At 38.5% G+C, this 11797-nt stretch overlaps 1 non-coding gene across 1 annotated transcript; it reads left to right on the plus strand.

Moving 5' to 3' along the window:
• The first annotated feature begins 7364 nt into the window (after positions 1-7364).
• LOC148553866 (small nucleolar RNA R71) lies at positions 7365-7472 on the plus strand. The gene has a single exon (XR_015892697.1). It is a non-coding gene; the product is annotated as a small nucleolar RNA R71 (small nucleolar RNA).
• Positions 7473-11797: the final 4325 nt, after the last annotated feature.

Here is an 11797-nt window from a genome sequence, read left to right on the forward strand (position 1 = left end):
CTTACTCTAATCCTTCCCTAGGAGAGGATTAGGACTTGTGAATTAGAGTTGGTTAGTTACTTGACTTTCCTTTATTAAGTAAAGGATAACTAAATAGAATAACAACCTCTTACTATTATACTTGAGGAATTTCAACAAGGATAGAAATTCCGATTAATCTTCTCCCAGTCAAGGCTTTCTATTTCAAATATATAAAACCTCTTGTTAATTTTTATTGCTTTAATTAATAATTATTTTATTTTCCCGTTCTCCAACTCTGAAATTCCTCAGAAAATTCTTGACCAATAAATTGCACTCTTTTGTCAACTCGTTGGGAGACGACCTAGAAATTCTACTCCCTGTATTTTATTTTTAAATTGTGACAACTCTTTTTAAATTGATAAGCGAAATTTTCGTCAGTTAAGAGCTGTACTTGCAACACTATTCTAATTATAAATTCTTAATCGGCAATTTTCCGCCCGTCAATTTTCGACGCCGTTGCCGGGGATGGTTGCAACAGTGTGCTAAATTATTGGTTGGTGTAAATATTTTTATATTTGCATCTTTGCATTTTTATTATATTTTTAGTTTAATTTTTTCTTAATATATTTTATTTTATTACCATGAGCTGTATGTTTCTTTCGTTGAATGACACGTTCACTACCTGATCCAAGCTTAGCCGCATTTGATCCTGAAATCGAAAGAACTGTTTCACGTATTAGGCGAGCTGGGTGTCGGTTAGTCTCTGAGGGTGGTGAAGTGGTTACCACCAATTTACCAGTCTTATTTGAGAGCGAATCTGAAGTGCCATTTAAGGAAGAAACAAGCTCCTCTTCTACTGATTCTGTTGATTTACGCGCTGGTAATATGGCGGAGCTGGTGCACGAAATTGTGATCTCAGGTAACGGCGCCAGAAACTCTGTACGTATGTCTTAATAAATCGTTTTTCATTCACAACTTCGATACAACTAACCAGCAAGTGCACTGGGTCGTCCAAGTAATAAACCTTACGTGAGTAAGGGTCGATCCAATGGAGATTATTGGTATGAAGCAAGCTATGGTCACCTTGTAAATCTCAGTCAGGCGGATATAAAATAGTCATGGAGTTTTCGAACATAAATAATAAATAGATAGAAAATAAGGATAGAAACACTTATGTATATCATTGGTGAGAATTTCAGATAAGTTTATAGAGATGCTTTCGTTCCTCTGAACCTCTGCTTTCTTGCTGTCTTCATCCAATCAGTCTTACTCCTTTCCATGGCTGGCTTTATGTAAGGACATCACCGTTTGTCAATGGCTACTTTTAATCCTCTCTGGAAAATGGTCCGATACGCTGTCACTGCATGGCTAATCGTCTGGAGGCATCACCGTGGTCAATGGCTGCATCCTATCCTCTTGTGAAAATGGTCCAAATGCTCTGTCACAGCATGGCTAATCATCTTGAGGTTCTCGATCATACTGGAATAGGATTCACCCTCCTTTTGCGTCTGTCACTACGCCCAGCACTCGCGAGTTTGAAGTTCGTCACAGTCATTCAATCCCAGAGTCCTACTCGGAATACCACAGACAAGGTTTAGACTTTCCGGACTCTCATGAATGCCGCCATCAATCTAGCTTACACCACGAAGATTCTGATTAAGAGATCCAAGAGATACTCATTCAATCTAAAGTAGAACGGAAGTGGTTGTCAGGCACGCGTTCATAGGGAATGATGATGATTGTCACGTTCATCACATTCAGGTTGAAGTACGAATAAATATCTTAGAAGCGGAATAAGTTGAATTGAATAGAAAACAGTAGTACTTTGCATTAATCTATGAGGAACAGCAGAGCTCCACACCTTAATCTATGGAGTGTAGAAACTCTACCGTTTGAAAATACATAAGTGAAAGGTTCAGGCATGGCTGAATTGCCAGCCCTAAAACATGATCACAGGATCAAAAATACAATCCAGGATGTCTAATACAATAGTAAAAAGTCCTATTTATAATAAACTAGCTACTAGGGTTTACAGAAGTAAGTAATTGATGCATAAATCCACTTCCGGGGCCCACTTGGTGTGTGCTTGGGCTGAGCTTGAATGTTACACGTACAGAGGTCATTCTTGGAGTTGAACGCCAGTTTGTAACGTATTTCTAGCGTTCAACTCTGGCTTGTGACGTGTTTCTCGCGTTTAACTCCAGACAGCAGCATAGAACTGGCGTTCAACACCCTTTTACGTCGTCTAAACTCGGCCAAAGTATGGACTATTATATATTGCTGGAAAGTCCTGGATGTCTAATTTCCAACGCAATTGGAAGCGCGTCATTTTGAGTTCTGTATCTCCAGAAAATCCACTTTGAGTGCAGGGAAGTCAGCATCAGCAGTCCTTCTTCAACCTCTGAATCTGATTTTTGCTCAAGTCCCTCAATTTCAGCCAGAAAATACCTGAAATCACAGAAAAACTCACAAACTCATAGTAAAGTCCAGAAATGTGAATTTAACATAAAAACTAATGAAAACATCCCCAAAAGTAACTAGATTCTACTAAAAACATACTAAAAACAATGCCAAAAAGCGTATAAATTATCCGCTCATCACAACACCAAACTTAAATTGTTGCTTGTCCCCAAGCAACTGAAAATCAAATATGATAAAAAGAAGAGAATATACTATAAATTCCAAACTATCAATGAAACATAGCTCCAATTAAATGAGCGGGACTTGTAGCTTTTTGCCTCTTGAATAGTTTTGGCATCTCACTTTATCCATTGAAGTTCAGAATGATTGGCATCTATAGGAACTCAGAGTTCAAATAGTGTTATTGATTCTCCTAGTTCAGTATGATGATTCTTGAACACAACTATTTTATGAGTCTTGGCCGTGGCCCTAAGCACCTTGTTTTCCAGTATTACCACCGGATACATAAATGCCATAGACACATGATTGGGTGAACCTTTTCAGATTGTGACTCAGCTTTGCTAAAGTCCCCAATTAGAGGTGTCCAGGGTTCTTAAGCACACTATTCTTTTGCTTTGGACCTTGACTTTAACCGCTCAGTCTCAAGTTTTCACTTGACACCTTCACGCCACAAGCACATGGTTAGGGACAGCTTGGTTTAGCCGCTTAGGCCAGGATTTTATTCCTTTAGGCCCTCCTATCCACTGATGCTCAAAGCCTTGGGATCCTTTTTATTTACCCTTGCCTTTTGGTTTTAAGGGTTATTGGCTTTTTGCTCTTGCCTCTTGGTTTTAAGAGCTTTTGACTTTTTCTGCTTGCTTTTTCTCTCTTTTTTTTTTCGCCTATATATTTTTTTTTCTGCAATCTTTGTTCTTTGCTGCTTTTTCTTGCTTCAAGAATCATTTTTATGATTTTTTTAGATTATCAAATAACATGTCTCCTTGTCATCATTCTTTCAAGAGCCAACATATTTAACATTCTTAAACAACCACTTCAAAAGACATATGCACTGTTCAAGCATTCATTCAGAAAACAAAAAGTATTGTCACCACATCAAAATAATTAAACTAAGTTCAAGGACAAATTCGAAACTCATGTACTTCTTGTTCTTTTGAATTAAAACAGTTTTCATTTAAGAGAGGTGATGGATTCATAGGACATTCATAACTTTAAGACATAGTTACTAACTACTAATGATCATGTAATAAGACACAAACATGGATAAGCATTTAACATAGAAAACGAAAAATAGAGAATGTAAGAACAAGGAATGAGTCCACCTTAGTGATGGTGGTGTTTCCTTCTTGAGGAACCAATGATGTCCTTGAGCTCTTCTATGTCTCTTCCTTGTCTTTGTTGCTCCTCCCTCATTGCTTTTTGATCTTCTCTTATTTCATGAAGGATGATGGAGTGCTCTTGATGTTCCACCCTTAATTGTCCCATGTTGGAACTTAATTCTCCTAGGGAGGTGTTGATTTGCTCCCAATAGTTTTCTGGAGAAAAATGCATTTGAGGCATCTCCGGGATCTCATGGTGATGAGCTTCATGCGTCTCTTGAGATCCATGAATGGGCTCTCTTGCTTGCTCCATCCTTTTCTTAGTGATGGGCTTCTCTTCCTCAATGGGAATGTCTCCTTCTATGAAAGCTCCAGCTGAGTAACATAGATGGCAAATAAGATGAGGAAAAGCTAGCCTTGTCCCAGGAGAGGGCTTTTCGGCTATTTTGTAGAGTTCAAGGGAGATGACTTCATGAACTTCTACTTCCTCTCCAATCATGATGCTATGAATCATGATGGCCCGATCCACAGTAACTTCAGATCGGTTGCTAGTGGGGATGATGGAGCGTTGTATGAACTCTAACCATCCTCTAGCTACAGGCTTGAGGTCCAGTCTTCTTAGTTGAACCGGCTTGCCTTTGGAGTCAATCTTCCATTGAGCTCCTTCCACACATATGTCCATGAGGACTTGGTCCAACCTTTGATTAAAGTTGACCCTTCTAGTGTAGGGGCGTGCATCTCCTTGCATCATAGGCAAGTTAAACGCCAACCTTACATTTTCCGGACTAAAATCTAAGTATTTCCCCCGAACCATTGTAATATAATTCTTTGGGTTTAGGTTCTTACTTTGATCATGGTTCCTAGTGATCCATGCATTGGCATAGAACTCTTGAACCATTAGGATGCCAACTTGTTGGATGGGGTTTGTTAGAACTTCCCAACCTCTTCTTTGGATTTCATGTCGGATCTCCGGATACTCATTCTTCTTGAGCTTGAAAGGGACCTCGGGAATCACCTTCTTCTTGGCCACAACATCATAGAAGTGGTCTTGATGGGCTTTGGAGATGAAGCTTTCCATCTCCCATGACTCAGAGGTGGAAGCTTTTGTCTTCCCTTTCCCTTTTCTAGAGGATTCTCCGGTCTTAGGTGCCATCAATGGTAATGGAAAAACAAAAAGCTTATGCTTTTATCACACCAAACTTAGAATATTGCTCACCCTCGAGCAAGAGAAGAAAGAATAGATGAAGAAGAAGAAGAAAATATGGAGGAGAGGGGGGATAAGGTTCGGTCATAAGGGTGGGTTTTGGGTGGAAAATTGATTTTAAATTTTGAAGGTAGGTGGGGTTTATGAGGTAGGTTTATGGGGAAGAGTGGATGGATGTGAGTGGTGAAGTGGTTATAGGGAAGAGAGATTGAGGTGATTGGTGGTAGGTGGGGATCCTGTGGGGTCCACAGATCCTGAGGTGTTCAAGGATTTACAACCTTGCATCAAATTAGGCATGCAAAATGCCCTTGCACACAACTCTGGGCATTCAGCGCCAGATTGGTGCTTGTTCTGGGTGTTGAACGCCCATTTGTTGCCCATTTCTGGCGTTGAACGCCAGAACCATGCTTGTTCTGGGCGTTCAGCGCCAACTCTTCTCCAGGGTGCAATTTTGGCGTTCAAACGCCCAGATGCTGCCCATTTTGGGCGTTCAGCGCCGGAACCATGCTCTGTTCTAGCGTTGAACGCCAGCCAGATGCTTCTTACTGGCATTTAAATGCCAGTAAGGTCTTCCTCCAGGGTGTGATTTTTCTTTTGCTGTTTTTGATTCCGTTTTCAACTTTTATATTTATTTTGTGACTCCACATGATCATGAACCTAATAAAATATGAAAAACACTGAAAATAAAAATTAGATAAATAAAAATTGGGTTGCCTTCCAACAAGCGCTTCTTTAATGTCAATAGCTTGACAGTGGGCTCTCATGGAGCCTCACAGATGTTCAAAGCATTGTTGAGACTTCCCAACACCAAACTTAGAGTTTGGATATGGGAGTTCAACACCAAACTTAGAGTTTGGTTGTGGCCTCCCAACACCAAACTTAGAGTTTGACTGTGGGGGTTCTGGTTGACTCTGTTTTGAGAGAAGCTTTTTATGCTTCCTCTCCATGTTTACAGAAGGATAACCTTGAGTTGTAAACACAAGGGAGTCCCCATTCAATTGAAGGACTAATTCACCTCTGTCAACATTAATCACAGCTCTTGCTGTGGCTAGGAAGGGTCTTCCAAGGATGATGAATTCATCCTCATTCTTCCCAGTATCCAAGACTATGAAATCAGCAGGGATGTAAAGGCCTTCAACCTTTACTAAAACGTCCTCTACTTGTCCATAAGCCTATTTTCTTGAATTGTCTGCCATCTCTAATGAGATTTTAGCAGCTTGTACCCCATAGATTCCCAGTTTTTCTATTACAGAGAGGGGCATGAGGTTTATCCCTGAACCAAGGTCACACAGAGCCTTTTCAAAGATCATGTTGCCTATGGTACAAGGTATTAAGAACTTTCCAGGATCCTGTTTCTTCTGAGGCAATGTCAGTTGATCCAGATCACTTAGTTCATTGGTGAACAAGGGAGGTTCATCTTCCCAAGTCTCAATACCAAATAATTTGGCATTCAGCTTCATGATTGCACCAAGGTACTTGGTAACTTGCTCTTCAGTAACATCCTCATTCTCTTCAAAAGAGGAATACTCATCAGAGCTCATGAATGGCATAAGGAGGTTTAATGGAATCTCTATGGTCTCTAGGTGAGCCTCAGATTCCTTTGGTTCCTCAGAATGAAGCTCCTTATTGATCACTGGACGTCCCAGGAGGTCTTCCTCACTGGGATTCACGTCCTCTCCTTCCCTTACAGGTTCGGCCATGGTGATTAATTCAATGGCCTTGCACTTTCCTTTTGGATTTTCTTCTGTATTGCTTGGGAGAGTAATAGGAGGGATTTCAGTGACCCTTTTACTCAGCTGGCCCACTTGTGCCTCCAAATTTCTGATGGAGGACCTTGTTTCATTTATGAAACTTACAGTGGCCTTAGATAGATCAGAGACTAAGTTTGCTAAATTAGAGGTATTTTGTTCAGAGTTCTTTGTCTGTTGCTGAGTGGATGATGGAAAAGGTTTACTATTGTTAAACCTATTTCTTCCACCATTATTAAAGCCTTGTTGAGGCTTTTGTTGATCCTTCCATGAGAGATTTGGGTGATTTCTCCATGAGGGGTTATAGGTGTTTCCATAAGGTTCACCCATGTAATTCACCTCTGCTATTGCAGGGTTTTCAGGATCATAATCTTCTTCTTCAGAAGATGCCTGTTGAGTACTGTTGGATGCAGCTTGCATTCCATTCAGACTCTAAGAAATCATATTGACTTGCTGAGTCAATATTTTATTCTGAGCCAATATGGCATTCAGAGTATCAATTTCAAGAACTCCCTTCTTCTGAGGCGTCCCATTACTCATAGGATTCCTCTCAGAAGTGTACATGAACTGGTTATTAGCAACCATGTCAATGAGTTCTTGAGCTTCTGCAGGCATTTTCTTTAAGTGAATGGATCCACCTGCAGAGGTATCTAATGACATTTTAGCTAATTCAGACAGACCATCATAGAATATGTCCAGGATGGTCCATTCTGAAAGCATGTCAGAAGGACACTTTTTGGTCAGTCCTTTGTATCTCTCCCAAGCTTCATAGAGGGATTCACCTTCTTTCTGTCTGAAGGTTTGAACATCCACTCTAAGCTTGCTCAGCTTTTGAGGAGGAAAGAACTTGGCTAAGAAAGCCTTGACCAGCTTATCCCAAGAGTTCAGGCTATCCTTAGGTTGAGAGTCCAACCATACTCTAGCTCTGTCTCTTACAGCAAAAGGGAAAAGCATGAGCCTGTAGACTTCAAGATCTACTCCATTAGTCTTAACAGTATCACAGATCTGCAAGAATTCAGTTAAGAACTGAAAAGGATCTTCAGATGGAAGTCCATGAAACTTGCAGTTTTGCTGCATTAGAGAAACTAATTGAGGTTTAAGCTCAAAATTGTTTGCTCCAATGGCAGGAATGGAGATGCTTCTTCCATGTAAATTGGAATTAGGTGCAGTAAAGTCACCAAGCATCCTCCTTGCATTATTATTATTTTCGGCTGCCATCTCCTCTTCTTGTTCGAAAAATTCTGAAAGGTGCTTGCTGGATTATTGTAATTTAGCTTCTCTTAGTTTCCTCTTCAGAGTCCTTTCAGGTTCTGGATCTGCTTCAACAAGAATATTCTTGTCCTTGCTCCTGCTCATATGAAAAAAAGGGACAGAAAAATAATAATAATAGGGATCCTTTTTACCACGGTATAGAGGTCCCTATGTGAGTAGAAGAAAAGAAGAAGAAATTTGAATACAGATGGAAGAGAGGGGGTTCGGATTTTTGGTGAGTGAGGAAGAGATGTTAGTAAATAAATAAACAAATAGAAGAAGATGAGAGGGGGAAGTGAATTTTCGAAAATAATTTTTGAAAAAGAGTTAGTGGTTTTCGAAAATAGTTTTTGAAAAAGGTTAGTAATTTTTGAAATTTTAAAATCAAAAGTTAAAATCATTAGTTAATTAAAAAGAAATTTTGAAAAAGAGGGAAGATATTTTCGAAAATTAGAGAGAGAGGGAGTTAGTTAGGTATTTTTGAAAAAGATAAGAAACAAACAAAAAGTTAGTTAGTTAGTTGAAACAAATTTGAAAATTAATTTTGAAAAGATAAGAAGATAAGAAGTTAGAAAGGATATTTTAAAATCAAATTTTGAAAAAGATAAGATAAGAAGATATTTTTGAAAAGCTATGATTGAAATTAGTTTTGAAAAAGATTTAATTTTTAAAATCACAATTAATGACTTGATTCACAAGAGATCACAAGATATGATTCTAGAACTCAAAGTTTGAATCTTTCTTAACAAGCAAGTAACAAACTTGAAATTTTTGAATCAAAACATTAATTGATGATGTTATTTTCGAAAATTAGGAGATAAAGATAAGAAAAAGATTTTTGAAAATTTTTTTTTTAAAATTTTCGAAAATAAGAAACATGAAAAAGATTTGATTTTTGAAAAAGATTTTGAAAAAGATAAGATTTTTAAATTGAAAATTTGATTTGATTCATAAGAAACACTAGATTTTAAAAACTTTTTGACTAAATCAAATCATATTTTCGAAAATTTTGAGTAAAATAAGGAAAAGATATTTTTTTTATTTTTGAATTTTTATGATGAGAGAGAAAAATACTAAAAATGCTCAATGCATGGAAATTTTAGATCAAAACAATGAATGCATGCAAGAATGCTATGAATGTCAAGATGAACACCAAGACTTATTTTTGAAAATTTTTATATGCAAAGAAAACATGCAAAAATACACATGAAAAACAAGAAAAGATGCAAAACATGAAAACATCAAGATCAAACAAGAAGACTTACCAAGAACAACTTGAAGATCATGAAGAACACCATGAATGCATGAATTTTTCGAAAAATGCAAGATGAACATGCAATTGACACCAAACTTTAAATCTGACTCAAGACTCAAACAAGAAATCCAGAATATTTTTTTTTATTTTTATGATTTTATGATTTTTTTGTATTTTCTTTTAATTTTTTCGAAAATCATTTTGAAAAAGAAAAATAAGGATTCCAAAATTTTTAATATGAATTTCAGGAATCTTATGCTCTTTAGTCTAAAGCTCCAATCAAAGGGTCAGGCATGGCTTAATAGCCAGCCAAGCTTTAGTATGTAACTCAGACATGACATGCCTGACATTCCCTACCCAGAAGAATTAGACATGGCTTTACAGCCAGCCAGGCTTCAACATGCTTCATGAAACACTAGAATTCATTCTTAAAAATTCTGAAGAAAACAATATTTTTTTTTAAAACATTTTTTTTTTCGAAAACAGATGAGAAATTTTTGAAAGGTTTTTGAAAAATTTTTGAAAATAAAACAAAAAAAATTACCTAATCTGAGCAACAAGATGAACCGTCAGTTGTCCAAACTCGAACAATCCCCGGCAACGGCGCCAAAAACTTGGTGCACGAAATTGTGATCTCAGGTAACGGTGCCAGAAACTTTGTACGCACGTCTTAATCAATCGTTTTTCATTCACAACTTCGATACAACTAACCAGCAAGTGCACTGGGTCGTCCAAGTAATAAACCTTACGTGAGTAAGGGTCGATCCTACGGAGATTGTTGGTATGAAGCAAGCTATGGTCACCTTGTAAATCTCAGGCGGATATAAAATAGTCATGGAGTTTTCGAACATAAAGAATAAATAGATAGAAAATAAGGATAGAAACACTTATGTATATCATTGGTGAGAATTTCAGATAAGTGTATAGAGATGCTTTCGTTCCTCTGAACCTCTGCTTTCCTGCTGTCTTCATCCAATCAGTCTTACTCCTTTCCATTGCTGGCTTTATGTAAGGACATCACCGTTGTCAATGGCTAGTTTTAATCCTCTCTGGAAAATGGTCCGATGCGCTGTCACTGCATGGCTAATCGTCTGGAGGCATCATCGTGGTCAATGGCTGCATCCTATCCTCTTGTGAAAATGGTCCAAATGCTCTGTCACAGCACGGCTAATCATCTTGAGGTTCTCGATCATACTGGAATAGGATTCACCCTCCTTTTGCGTCTGTCACTACGCCCAGCACTCGCGAGTTTGAAGTTCGTCACAGTCATTCAATCCCAGAGTCCTACTCGGAATACCACAGACAAGGTTTAGACTTTCCGGACTCTCATGAACGCCGCCATCAATCTAGCTTACACCACGAAGATTCTGATTAAGAGATCCAAGAGATACTCATTCAATCTAAAGTAGAACGGAAGTGGTTGTCAGGCACGTGTTCATAGGCAATGATGATGATTGTCACGTTCATCACATTCAGGTTGAAGTGTGAATGAATATCTTAGAAGCGGAATAAGTTGAATTGAATAGAAAACAGTAGTACTTTGCATGAATCTATGAGGAACAGCAGAGCTCCACACCTTAATCTATGGAGTGTAGAAACTCTACCATTTGAAAATACATAAGTGAAAGGTTCAGGCATGGCCGAATGGCCAGCCCCCAAAACATGATCACAGGATCAAAAATATAATCCAGGATGTCTAATACAATAGTAAAAAGTCCTATTTATAATAAACTAGCTACTAGGGTTTACAGAAGTAAGTAATTGATGCATAAATCCACTTCCAGGGCCCACTTGGTGTGTGCTTGGGCTGAGCTTGAATGTTACACGTGCAGAGGTCATTCTTGGAGTTGAACGCCAGTTTGTAACGTATTTCTGGCGTTCAACTCTGGCTTGTGACGTGTTTCTGGCGTTTAACTCCAGATAGCAGCATAGAACTGGCGTTCAACGCCCTTTTACGTCATCTAAACTCGGCCAAAGTATGGACTATTATATATTTCTGGAAAGCCCTGTATGTTTACTTTCCAACGCAATTGGAAGCGCGTCATTTTGAGTTCTGTATCTCCAGAAAATCCACTTTGAGTGCAGGGAGGTCAGAATCCAACAGCATCAGCAGTCCTTCTTCAACCTCTAAATCTGATTTTTGCTCAAGTCCCTCAATTTCAGCCAGAAAATACCTGAAATCATAGAAAAACATACAAACTTATAGTAAAGTCCAGAAATGTGAATTTAACATAAAAACTAATGAAAACATCCCCAAAAGTAACTAGATTCTACTAAAAACATACTAAAAATAATGCCAAAAAGCGTATAAATTATCCGCTCATCAGGAGCCCAGAAAGATTACTCTCCAGGAAGCAGGAGCTCCGGACTTTACACTGCAACCGTATCAAGCGCGTCATCCAAATCTAGCTATAGATTTTGAGCTGAAGACTGCACTAATCAATCTACTGCCTAAGTTTCATGGCTTACCTGCTCAAGAGCCTATCAAGCACCTCGGAGATTTCCAGACAGCCTGCTCAACTACTAGGCGTCATGGTGCAGATGAGACTACTATTTGGTTATATGCCTTCCCGTTTTCTCTTGAGGGAAAGGCAAGGAAATGGTTCTACACTCAACCTGAAGAAGTTGTTACTAATTGGGA

Source organism: Arachis ipaensis, chromosome B7, assembly GCF_059453495.1.
Source record: "Arachis ipaensis isolate K30076 ecotype BB chromosome B7, ASM5945349v1, whole genome shotgun sequence".
Lineage (NCBI taxonomy): Eukaryota > Viridiplantae > Streptophyta > Magnoliopsida > Fabales > Fabaceae > Arachis > Arachis ipaensis.